Source organism: Saccopteryx bilineata, chromosome 11 (genome assembly GCF_036850765.1).
Source record: "Saccopteryx bilineata isolate mSacBil1 chromosome 11, mSacBil1_pri_phased_curated, whole genome shotgun sequence".
NCBI classification, from domain to species: Eukaryota; Metazoa; Chordata; class Mammalia; order Chiroptera; family Emballonuridae; genus Saccopteryx; species Saccopteryx bilineata.
Genome location: NC_089500.1, coordinates 46,888,531 through 46,901,673, shown reverse-complemented (window position 1 = coordinate 46,901,673; position 13,143 = coordinate 46,888,531). Strand labels below are relative to the sequence as shown.

The 13,143-nt window shown below is 46.1% G+C and overlaps 1 protein-coding gene across 8 annotated transcripts in view; it reads right to left on the bottom strand.

Annotated features, from left to right (window-relative positions):
• ESCO1 (establishment of sister chromatid cohesion N-acetyltransferase 1) overlaps window positions 1-9,321 on the bottom strand; it is an 82,410-nt gene extending 73,089 nt beyond the window's left edge. For 6 of the 8 annotated variants that reach the window (XR_010727537.1, XM_066247416.1, XM_066247413.1 and 3 more), the window contains exon 1: window positions 8,244-8,581. The gene's annotated coding sequence lies outside the window, so the exon portion shown is untranslated. The other 2 variants (XM_066247415.1, XM_066247414.1) reach the window with 2 other exon arrangements.
• Between the last annotated feature and the right edge of the window lie 3,822 nt (window positions 9,322-13,143).

Genomic DNA, 13,143 nt, shown 5'->3' with positions numbered 1-13,143 from the left:
CATGCGGGAGACTGTCTGACTGTCTCTCCCCCCATCCAGCTTCAGAAAAATACAAAAAAATAAAAAACCAATGCATGCCGCCTGACCAGGCGGTGGCGCAGTGGTTACAGCGTCGGACTGGGATGCGGGACCCAGGTTCGAGACCCTGATGTCGCCAGCTTGAGCGCCGGCTCATCTGGCTTGGGCAAAAAGTTCACCAGCTTGGACTCAAGGTCGTTGGCTCAAGCAAGGGGTTACTCGGTCTGCTGTAGCCCCACAGTCAAGGCACATATGAGAAAGCAATCAAAGAACTAAGGTGTCGCAACGAAAAACTGATGATTGATGCTTCTCATCTCTCTCCATTCCTGTCTGTCCCTATCTATCTCTCTCTCTGTCCGTGAAAAAAAAAAACAAAAAAAAACAATGCATGCCATTAACTGTAACAAAAAGAAATTAAAATTGCATAAAAACTGGCCCTGGCCAGTTGGCTCAGTGGTGGAGCGTTGGCCTGGCGTGCGGGGGACCCAGGTTCGATTCCCGGCCGGGGCGCATGGGAGAGGCGCCCATTTGCTTCTCCACTCCGCCCCTTCCTCTCTGTCTCTCTCTTCCCCTCCCGCAGCCGAGGCTCCACTGGAGCAAAGATGGCCCGGGCGCTGGGGATGGCTCCTTGGCCTCTGCCCCAGGCGCTGGAGTGGTTCTGGTCGCGGCGGAGCAATGCCCCAGAGGGGCAGAGCATCACCCCCTGGTGGGCAGAGCATCGCCCCTGGTGGGCGTGCCGGGTGGATCCCAGTCGGGCACATGCGGGAGTCTGTCTGGCTGTCTCTCCCCATTTCCAGCTTCAGAGGGGTACAAAGAAAAAAAGGAAAAAAGAAAATTGCATAAAAACTAGAGCATGCACCAAAAAACGGATTTCAGATTTGGAATCAGCGATGCAGAAATATATATAAACAGTTCTAAAACCTCATGCAACAGAAAATGAAAAAAAAAATTGTTCCCCAGTGTTATCAAGGAGCTTACTACTGATATTTTCTTCTAGGAGTTTTATGGTTTCAGGTCTTTAATCCATTTTTAGTTAACTTTTATGTAATACATAAAAAATTTAGTTAATTTTTTTGTCATACATGGGGTCCAGTTTCATTCTTTTCCATGTGGCTTTCCAGTTTTCCCAACATTATTCATTGAAGAAACTGTTCTTTCCCCATTGTATATCCTTGGATCCTTTTTTTTTTTAAAAGAACAAGTAAATTTATTTATTTATTTTTTATAGAGACAGAGAGTGAGTCAGAGAGAGGGATAGACAGGGACAGACAGGAACAGAGAGAGATGAGAAGCATCAATCATTAGTTTTTCATTGCACGTTGCAACACCTTAGTTGTTCATTGATTGCTTTCTCATATATGCCTTGACCGTGGGCCTTCAGCAGACTGAGTAACCCCTTGCTGGAGCCAGCAACCCTGGGTTCAAGCTGGTGGGCTTTTCCTCAAACCAGATGAGCCTGCACTCAAGCTGGCGACCTCGGGGTCTCGAACCCGGGTCCTCTGCATCCCAGTCCGACGCTCTATCCACTGTGCCACCGCCTGGTCAGGCATATCCTTGGATCCTTTTGTAGTAAGTATTTATTTTATTTATAAATTTTTTTAACTGCCATTTTATTTTTTAATTTTATCTACTGATTTTTAGAGAGAGGTGAGAGAAGGAGAAAGAAAAGCAGAGAGGAGGAAGGAGCAGGAAGCATCAACTCACAGTTGCTTCTCAGTATGTGCCTTGACCAGGCAACCTGCTGTCTTTAACTGGGGACCTCAGCATTCTAGGTCGATGCCTTGATGCAGAGGTCCCCAAACTTTTACACAGGGGGCCAGTTCACTGTCCCTCAGACCATTGGTTGGAGGGCCGGACTATAAAAAAAAACTATGAACAAATCTCTATGCACACTGCACATATCTTATTTTAAAGTAAAAAAACAAAACGTGAACAAATACAATATTTAAAATAAAGAACAAGCCCTGGCCGGTTGGCTCAGCGGTAGAGCGTCGGCCTAGCGTGCGGAGGACCCGGGTTCGATTCCCGGCCAGGGCACACAGGAGAAGCGCCCATTTGCTTCTCCACCCCTCCGCCGCGCTTTCCTCTCTGTCTCTCTCTTCCCCTCCCGCAGCCAAGGCTCCATTGGAGCAGAGATGGCCCGGGCGCTGGGCATGGCTCTGTGGCCTCTGCCTCAGGCGCTAGAGTGGCTCTGGTCACAACATGGCGACGCCCAGGATAGGCAGAGCATCGCCCCCTGGGGGGCAGAGCACCGCCCCTGGTGGGCGTGCCGGGTGGATCCCGGTCGGCGCATGCGGGAGTCTGTCTGACTGTCTCTCCCTGTTTCCAGCTTCAGAAAAATGAAAAAATAAAAATAAAAAAAATAAAAAAATAAATAAAAATAAAAATAAAATAAAGAACAAGTAAATTTAAATCAAACTGACAAGTATTTCAATGGGAACTATGGGCCTGCTTTTGGCTAATGAGATGGTCAATGTGCTCCTCTCACTGACCACCAATGAAAGAGGTGCCCTTTCCGGAAGTGCGGTGGAGGCCGGATAAATGGCCTCAGGGGGCTGCATGTGGCCCGCAGGGCGTAGTTTGGGGACCCCTGCCTTGATGCCTTGTCTACGGTGCCACCACAGGTCAGGCTGTAGTAAGCTTTTAAATTAGGAATTGTGAGTCCCTCAACTTTGTTATTCTTTTTCAAGGTTATTTTGACTATTCTGTATGAATTTTAGGACCAGCATGTCAACTTCTACAAAAAAAGGCAGCTAGAATTTTGACATAGATTGCAATGAATCAGTAGATCAATGTGTAGAATAGTGCCATATTAACAGTAAGTCTTACAATCCTTACATAATGAATATCTTTTCATCTACTTAGGGTATCTTTAATATTTTAAGTGATGTTTTATAATTTTCAGCGTCAAGCCTTACACTTTTTTTTTGTATTTTTTTTTATCTTTCTGAAATGAGAAATGAGGAGACAGAAAGTCAAATCCCACATATGCCTGACCAGGATCCACCCAGCATGCCCACTAGGGGACGATGCTCTGCCCATCTGGGGTGTTGCTCCATTGCAACTGGAGCCTGAGGCAGAGGCCATGGAGCCATCCTCAGCGCCTTGGCCCACTTGGCTCCAATGGAGCCTTGGCTGCGGGAGGGGAAGAGAGAGACAGAGAGGAAGGAGAGGGGGAGGGGTGGAGAAGCAGATGTGTACTTCTCCTTGTGTGCCCTGGCCGGGAATCAAACCCAGGACTTACACACACTGGGCCAACCAGCCAGGGCCAAGCCTTGTACTTTTGTTAAATTTATTCCTAAATACAGTAAGTCCTTGCTTAACATCGTCAATAGAGTCTGTGACATTAAGCAAAACAATGCAAATGAAACCTCTTTTATCACAGATATAGGCTTACTCTTATAAAAAACAAGAATTAAGCCTAACCCGGCAGTGGCGCAGTGGACAGAGTGTCAGACTGGGATGCAGAAAACCCAGGTTTGAAACCCCGAGGTCACTGGCTTGAGCAAGGGGTCACTCGGTCTTGCTGTAGCCCCTCCATCAAGGCACATATGAGAAAGCAATCAATGAACAACTAAGGTGCCACAACGAAGAATTGATGCTTCTCATCTCTCTTTTCCTGTCTGTCCCTATTTGTTCCTCTCTGTCACAAAAAAAAAAAATGTTAAGTTACTGCGGCACCCCATCAACATAACAACAAAGCTACATTAAACAAAATATTATCAAGGACCTACTGCACTTTATTCTTTATTTTATTGTAAAAGGAATTATTTTCTTCTTTTTCTTTTTTAGCCAGAGAGAAACAAACAGGAAGGGTGAGAGATGAGAAGCATCAAATCGTAGTTGCATCACTTTAGTTGTTTGCTCCTTATATTTGCCTTAACTGGGGTGGTCCACCTGAGCCAATGGTCCCTAGCTCAAGCCAGCAGGTCAGTGAGCCTGCACTCACATCAGCAACCCTGGGAGTTTCTTTTTTTTTTTTTTTTTTTTTTAATATTTTATTTATTGATTTTTTTTTTTTTTTTTTTTAGAGAAGAGGAGAGAGAGAGAGAGACAGAGAGAGAGAGAAGGGGAAGGAGCAGGAAGCATCAACTCCCATATGTGCCTTGACCAGGCAAGCCCAAGGTTTCGAACCGGCGACCTCAGTGTTCCAGGTCGACGCTTTATCCCACTGCGCCACCACAGGTCAGGCCACCCTGGGGGTTTCTAACCTGGGATCTCAGTGTCCTAAGTTGATGCTCTATACACTGCATCAACACAGGTCAGGCATAAAAGGAATTGTTTTCTTAATTTCCTTTTTGGATGGTTCTGGGTAATATACAGAAATACAACTGATATTTGTAAGTTGACCTTGTATCCTATAACCCTGCTAGATTCATTTATTAGTTCTAATAACATTTTGTGGATTCCTTAGGATTTTCTACATATAAAAGCATGTCATTCTATATAAAAGCATAAATAGAAATAGTTTATTCCTTTTCTTTCTGGATGCCTTTATTTCTTTTTCTTGCCTAACTGTCCTGGCTAGAATCTTCAAATATGACAGAAAGACTTTATAGCCTGACCAGGCAGTGACGCAGTGCACAGAGCGTCAGCCTGGGATGTGGAAGATCCAGGTTAGAGATCCTGAGGTCACCAGCTTGAGCACAGGCTCATCTGGCTTGTGCAAAGCTCACCAGCTTGGACTCAAGGCCGCTGGCTTGAGCAAGGGGTTACTCGGTCTACTGAAGGCCCACGGTCAAGGCACATATGAAAGCAATCAATGAACAACTAAAGTGTCACAACGAAAAACTGATAATTGATGCTTCTCATCTCTCTCCATTCCTGTCTGTCTCTATCTATCCCTCTCTTTGACTCTATGTCTCTGTAAAAAATAAATAAATACTTTACTATCTATAGAAAATAAAATAAATAAGTTTAATTATATTTGACTTTCTCTTAACCATCATTAAAGATGACAGACATAACAGAAACATTTCCAAATATAGTATCAAGTCCTTAAAACAGCTCCTGCCACAGCATATGCACTTATTAAGTATTAGCTATAATATATATAATAATTAATAGATACAATAACATTTTTGATAAAAAGATTTTTTTAAATTTACAAGTTCTCCTAGTTTCACTTAAACTAGTTGACAACTCCATTTCCATATTATCATAATCCCTTTCAGCTACAATACCGTATTAATTCTAAACTATTCTATTATTTACATTAAGGTGGTTTTCTAAATGTGATAAGGGACCTTGAGGATTTCAGAGACCCTTCCAGGTAAAAGATCAATGAGAAGTGCAAAACAGACCAATGAATTTTAATGCAATATTGTAAGAAAAGGAAATAGATATGGTTTCAGATTCCACATTGCAACTAACCTTTAAGAAATTACCATTTAGCCTGACCAGGCAATGGTACAGTGGATAGAGCATCAACCTGGGACGCTTAGGACTCAGGTTCAAAACCCCAAGGTCGCCAGCTTGAGTGTGGGTTGACCAATTGGAGCACAGGGTCACCAGCTTGAGCGTGGGAACATACACATGAGCCCAAAGTCACTGGCATGAGCCCAAGGTTGCTGACCCTTTGAGTAAGGGGTCACTGGCTCCACTGGAGCCCCCCAGTAAAGGCACATATGAGAAAGTAATAATGAATAACTAGGGTGCCGCAACTATGAGTTGCTTTTTCTCATCTCTCTCGCTGTTTCCCCATCTCTCTCAAAAAAGGAAAGAGATTACCACTTGTTGAATTTTGATGCAAAATCTATCTGAAAAAGTTATTAAAGTACTCCTCCCAACAGTGATGCTGGATTTTCTTCATATATTTCAACCAGCACAACAGGTAACAACAATAGAGAATGCAGAAGCTGATAGGAGAATCCAGCTGAATTCTATTAGGCCAAATGTTAAGAGATTTACAAAAATGTAAATCTCAAAAATGTAAATCTCTAACAGTTGCCATTCTTCAACTAAATTTTTTTGTTTTGGAAAGTAGTTATTTTCCTAATAAAATGTTATTTATATTAACCTGTAATTAGTTTACTATTCTTTAATGAATTAGTAAGTATATTGCAATTCAAATACAGTAACTATCAATATATATAACCCATATAAACAAAGCTTTTTGGAGTCCTACATAATTTCTAAGAGTGTAAAAGGGATCCTGATGAAAGAGTTTGAGAACCACTACATTAAAGCAATAGTTAATGCTCCGTTTTTATTTATATCCTGAAGTATCTTCGTGACTCTCACATACAGACATTAAGTGTTTAGAGTAAGCTGAAGAGTGCAGAAAACATGAATATTGCTTTTTTTCAGATGTACTGTAATCCAGTTAAGCATAAGATATAGCCCCCTCACAAAAGAAAAGACAGCATAGTTGGCTTAACAGAGTGTTGCATTTGCCAAAAGTAACTTAGAGTAATTTAGTGTAGCTATAACACAGAACTTAATGCAGAAAGAGAGCCAAAGAACTTTCACTGTGCCAAAATAAAAAAAATAATAATAAAACCCGATGCACAGAAAACAGTCTGGGCTTCAAAGGATATTAACAATTTTGATAACAATGTTACTGCAATTGGTTTTTAACCATCTAAACCTCTGATCATCTCAGGTTATTCAAAGAATTCAGTGAAAACAAACCTGCTTATAAAAGTCATGAAAAAGTATTTATTTAAGAATCCATTACTTTGAATTTTGCAATGCTAGTCACCTCATTAGAATAAATACAATATGCTCTGACCTGTAATAAATTACCAAGCTAAAAACGGCCATCTAGTAAAGGGGGTTATTGGCATTCATTAATTAAGGTCCTTTTTCAGTTCTTCTGGATACGTAATTTATTGATTTAAATGCCTAGTGCACAACCTTGTATGTGGCTGGTTTTTTAAAAAAAAAAAAATTGATGTTCACTACACAACTATAATGCTGATGAATGAGGAACGACATCACAATTTCCTTGGCCAGGAATGATTAAGGTGGGCAAAAGCTCATGAGTCAGGACAAATTTTGTTAAGAAGAGTACGATTTTAAAAGTCCCACATCTGACCTAAGGCCATACACTGCATTCTGCCTAAAAGAATAAAGTGCCTCCATTAGTTTTCCTATTTTGTTTTATTATTTCCTCACATGTTGCAAGGCCTGAATTTGCAGCTTCCAAATTAAGCATAAGCACCTTTCACCCTACTACTCTCACATCTAATTCCATGGTGAGAATTTTCAGCTTTTTCCAATTAAAAAAGTTCCACTAGTGTTGGGACCCTGTGTAAAACAAACTAAGGACCAAATCAGAAGAAAGAGTAAATACAGCAAAGTTCACTGCAACCAGACTATTTTAAACTGAAACCAGTGTTTTACCCAGTTTTTTAAAAATTCATATTTAGGTGGGGAAAACCCACATCCTACTATTTTACTAGGTAGCGTTATTTTATTCGTTCCTGCAAAAGCCAATTATTTATTGAAATATCATTTCATAATATTTAAATACTGTATACTGCAATCACTTCCTCCTGAAAGTATCCTATTTCAGCTAAGTGCTACAAAAAACATGTACTTCTCAAATCTCAGTGATTTAACTCCTTCCTTCTCCCCCCTCCCCAATATACTGTATGCGCTGAGTTTTCAGAACTCCACGTTTAGAGGGATGGGGGGGGGGGGGGGCAAGCCGTGGGAGAGTCCTCTATTTTTTGGACTTTCTGCCCCAGGAAAACAAACCCCCGTTATCAAGTCATAAATAATGACAAAACCCAATTTCCTTCTGCTCGCATCTCTGTAAACTTCCTCGCACCTCTCACTGCACCTCAACGTACTCCACAGGAGCTCTACCTGCCCAGACCCTCACATCCAACCCGAATTACTCCATGACCTTGGACCCGGGCCACCGCTCCCCTCCCGGCTGAAGACTGATTCCCAGACGCCCACATCCCGGCCCGCAGCCTGCAGAGGCCTCCGGGTTCAGGCCGGGCGAGCGGACGGCGGCGGGGGCACGGAGCCAGCCGCGGGGACCGCAGCGCAGGCGAGCGGCCGGGGCGGGGGGCGGGAACCGGGCCCGGGGCCACCTGCTGGCCAGCGCGGACACCGCCCCCGCGGTCGCAGAGGCTGCAGGCAGGCACCTCGGGGCGGTGGGGACCAGGGACCCTGTCCGCAGCCCCGGCCCCCGCAGCCGCTGACCGCCCCGCTAGCAGCAGCAGGTGGCGCGACGGCCGGGCGCTGCACGCTCGGGGTGGTTCGCCTACCTCCGGAGACGGCGTGCCGGGACCGAAGCAGTAGGAAGAGGCGTGCGAGGCAAAACGGCACGGACGTGGGACAGGAAGGAGGGAGCCGTCCAGCTCGCGGAGGGGCAGGCTGAAGGGAAACGAGGAGGCAGGCGGCGCGACAACACGCAGCGGGGACGGTCGGGAGGCTCGCGTACCTTCCCCACTCCTGGCCGAGGGTCCAAAACGAGCCGGCCGCCCACCTCACATCCGGGTACCGGGGAGACACTCAGCTGCTTCTGCCGCGACCGCCGCCTCCCCCGCGGCGCACAAACGCCAAACTTCCGGCGACGACGGCGACGCCTCACCCGTCAGATGGGAGTTACCTGCGACTGTCTTGGGCGCGCTTGCGCAACGCTCCTCTTCAGCCCTAACGGGCTCAGCTGACGTGCCCTGAAGACGAAGATGGCCGCCACGCTCGCTGCGTGTCACGCAGTTTTTCACCCCGGCCGGGACGGCGGGGCGTCGGGGAAAGGCGAGCCAGCATCCATCGTCGGCGCAGGCGCGGTGGGAAGCCTCGCGTGCGCGCACCGCGGGTGGGCGCCTCGCGGGGAAGCGGCTCTGCCCCCTGGCGGTGACCACTTGCCCTTCCCGGGGTCGTCTCTTGGAAAGAAACCACCCACGCCCCCAGTGGTGGTGGTTTGTCTTGGTAATCCGTCGCGTAGGTTCTTGTGCTTGTTGCAGGTACCGTTCTCTGCGATCTCTAATTCAAATGCCTTTAATCCCTAAATGGGCCAATGTGAAGAAAAGGGGAGATAATTGGCCCTTCTCTCTCATTCCCCTGCATTGCACTCCAGCGCCTCCAGAAAATTAAGGGTTTCACCATCCTCCCTGCACACTTTCCTCCTTGTGAAAGAGAGCACAAGAATTCACAAGAAATTATAAAATATTCCACTAGGCTTAGTCATGGCGGGTGTTCAAACAAAGCTTTGGCTTTTCAAAACCTCTAAAGATAGAATCCAAAGTTTTAGAACTAGTTTCCACACTGCTTTAAAGCACTCATTTCTATTCTCTTTATTAGCAGAACATCGAGGACAACACAGGGTCACATGTGAGTTCTCCCCTTCGCTCCTCTTTTGAAACCCAGTACAATAAAAGTGCTCTAAGTTTGTCAAACCTGATGTTTTTCTTACAATACATCTTCCACAAAACTTTATTAAGCTGCCTGTCAATTTGGTCTGGAGAGATGATAGGGTTAAAAACCAAAACAAAAATTGGTGGGGTTTTTTTGCATTTTTCTGAAGCTGGAAACAGGGAGAGACAGTCAGACAGACTCCTGCATGCGCCAGACCAGGATGCCCCGGGGGCGACGCTCTGCCCACCAGGGGGCGATGCTCTGCCCATCCGGGGCATCGCCATGTTGCGACCAGAGCCACTCTAGCGCCTGGGGCAGAGGCCAAGGAGCCATCCCCAGCGCTCGGGCCATCTTTGCTCCAATGGAGCCTTGGCTGCGGGAGGGGAAGAGAGAGACAGAAAGGAAGGCCTGGCGGAGGGGTGGAGAAGCAAATGGGCGCTTCTCCTGTGTGCCCTGGCCGGGAATCGAACCCGGGTCCTCCGCACGCTACACCGACGCTCTACCGCTGAGCCAACCAGCCAGGGTCCAAAACAAAAATTGGTTTTGATGGGTGAAGCCATTGCCCATATTACCGTACATTGTGTTACTTGTGAAAAACCTGCCTACTGCCCCACTCACATCCATACCCCTAATAAATATACTATATATGGTGGCATATGCTAATTGGCTTAAATTGGGAGAAAACATGCAGTAATAGCCTGATCTGTGGTGGCACAGTGGACAGAGCATCAACATGTAATCTGGGTCAAACCCCAGGCTTTGCGGGTCAAGGCACATAACAGAAGCAGCTACTGCCCTGGCCTTTTGGCTCATTGGTAAACCGTTGGCCCAGAGTATGGATGTCCTAGGTTCAATTCCCAGTCAGGGCACGCAGAAGTAACCATCTGCTTCTCCATTCATTTCTTTCCCTGTCTCTTCCCTTCCTGCTCAATTAGTTCCAACACATCAGCCTGGGGTGCTGAGGATGGCTCCATCAAGCCTCTGCCTCAGATACTATTGTAAAAGTAGATAGTTTGCGAGCATGGCCCAGATAGGGGTTGGTGGGTGGATCCTGGCTGGGTGCATGCAGGAGTCTGTCTATCTCCCCTCTTCTCACTTGGAAAAGAAAAAAAAAAAAAAAGGCAACTATGACAAGTTGATAATTCCCACTCCTCCCCCCTTCTCTCTAAAAAATCATTATATAAAATTTTTTTTTCTGCGAAAGATACACACACACACACACACACAGATGAAAAGCATCAACTTGTAGTTGTATCACTTTAGTTGTTCGTTGATTGCTTCTCATATGTGCCTTGACTGTGGGGCTCTAGCTGAGTCAGTGACCCCTTGCTCAAGCCAGTGACCTTTGGGCTCAAGCCAGCCACGATGGAATCATGTCGATGATCCCAGACTCAAGCCACCGACCCCATGCTCAATCTGATGAGCCTAAACTCAAGCTGACAACCTCAGGGTTTCAAAACTGGGACCTCAGCCTGACCTGTGGTGGCGCAGTGGATAAAGCGTCAACCTGGAAACACTGAGGTTGCCGGTTCAAAACCCTGGCTTGCCTGGTCAAGGCACATATGGGAGTTGATGCTTCCTGCTCCTCCCCCTTCTCTCTATCTCTCTCTCCCCCCCCCTTCTCTCCTCTCTAAAATGAATAAATAAATTAAAAAAAAAAAAACTGGGACCTCAGAATCCCAGGTCGATGCTCTATCCATTCTGCCCACACCAGTTAAGCTAAATAAAATCTTAAAGAAAAAGAAAACCAAATATACTGCCGACCTGGTTAAAGCTGGTTATCTACCAGAGTATATGGCCTATTTTGTATTTACCTTTAGATTCTCAGACAACTAGTGGGATTTCTTTTTGTGTGTAAACGATTTTATCTTTAGTAACTCAGGTCCTCTGATACAGACACATAAACTGTATTCACAAGTTAACATTGCCGCAAAATAGGCCTCTACTTCTGAGTGAGGTATTCCACATTATTTGTTGTATTGGCCACAATCATGAGCAGTGGAATCCCTACAAATGTCAGACCATATGAAATCACATGTATGTATTTTTTTTTTGTATTTTTCTGAAGCTGGAAACGAGGAGAGACAGTCAGACAGATTCCCACATGCGCCCGACCGGGATCCACCCGGCACGCCCACCAGGAGCGATGCTCTGCCCCTCCGGGGCGTCGCTCTGCCGCGACCAGAGCCACTCTAGCGCCTGGGGCAAAGGCCAAGGAGCCATCCCCAGCGCCTGGGCCATCTTTGCTCCAATGGAGCCTTGGCTGCAGGAGGGGAAGAGAGAGACAGAGAGGAAGTAGGGGGGGTGGAGAAGCAAATGGGCGCTTCTCCTATGTGCCCTGGCCGGGAATCAAACCCAGGTCCCCCGCACGCCAGGCTGACGCTCTACCGCTGAGCCAACCGGCCAGGGCCACATGTATGTGTTTTTTATACATTATAGTTGATGTACAGTGTGTCCGTAAAGTCATGGTGCACTGCCTGACCAGGTGGTAGCACAGTGGATAGAGCATCGGACTGGGATGCGGAGGACCCAGGTTCAAGACCCTGAGGTCGCCACCTTGAGTGCAGGCTCATCTGGTTTGAGCAAAGCTCACCAGCTTGAACCCAAGGTCGCTGGCTCGAGCAAGAGGTTACTCAGTTTGCTGAAGGCCCACAGTTAAGGCACATATGAGAAAGCAATCAATGCTAAGGTGTCGCAATGAAAAACTAATAATTGATGCTTCTCATCTCTCTCTGTTTCTGTCTGCCTATCCCTATCTGTCCCTCTCTCTGACTCTCTCTCTGTCTCTGTAAAAAAAAAAAGTCATGGTGCATTTTTGACCAGTCATAGGAAAGCAACAAAAGTCGATAGAAATGTGAAATCTGCACCAAATAAAAGGAAAACTCTCCCAGTTTCGTACCTATTTAGTGCAATTTGATGTGGGCTCATGCACAGATTTTTTAGGGCTCCTTAGGTAGCTATCCTGTATAGCCTCTATAGACTCATCACTGACTGATGGCCTACCAGAATGGGGTTTCTCCACCAAACTGCCGGTTTCCTTCAAATGCTTATCCCACCGGGTAATATTATTCCTATGTGGTGGCGCTTCATTATAAATGCACTGATATTCGGTTCAGTGGTAGAATTCTCGCCTGCCACGTGGGAGGCCCGGGTTCGATTCCCGGCCAATAAACGCACCGATATTCACGTTGCACTTTGGTCACGGATTCGAATTTAGCGAACCACAGAACACACTGAACTTTCCTCTGTACCATCCACATCTCGACTGGCATGGCTATGGGCTGCTCCGCTGTATACATGGTGTTACGTCATCATCTGTGCATGTGCACATGCTGACACATCATCCTACGGAAACTGGGAGAGTTTTCCTTTTTTTAAAAAAAAAAAGATTTTATTTATTTATTTAGAGACAGAGAAAGGGATAGATAGGGACAGACAGGAACAGAGAGAGATGAGAAGCATCAATCATCAGTTTTTTGTTATGGCACCTTAGTTGTTCATTGATTGCTTTCTCATATGTGCCTTGACCGCGGGCCTTCAGCAGACCAAGTAACCCATTGCTCGAGCCAGCAACCTTTGGCTCAAGCTGGTAAGCTTCTGCTCAAACCAGATGAGCTGGGCTCAAGCTGGCAACCTCAGGGTCTCGAACCTGGGTCTTCCGCATCCCATTTCGACACTCCATCCACTGCGCCACCACCTGGTCAGGAGAGTTTTCCTTTTATTTGGTGCCGATTTCACATTTCTGTCGTCTTTTGTTGCTTTCCTGTGACGGGTCAAAAGTGCACCATGACTTTACGGACACACTGT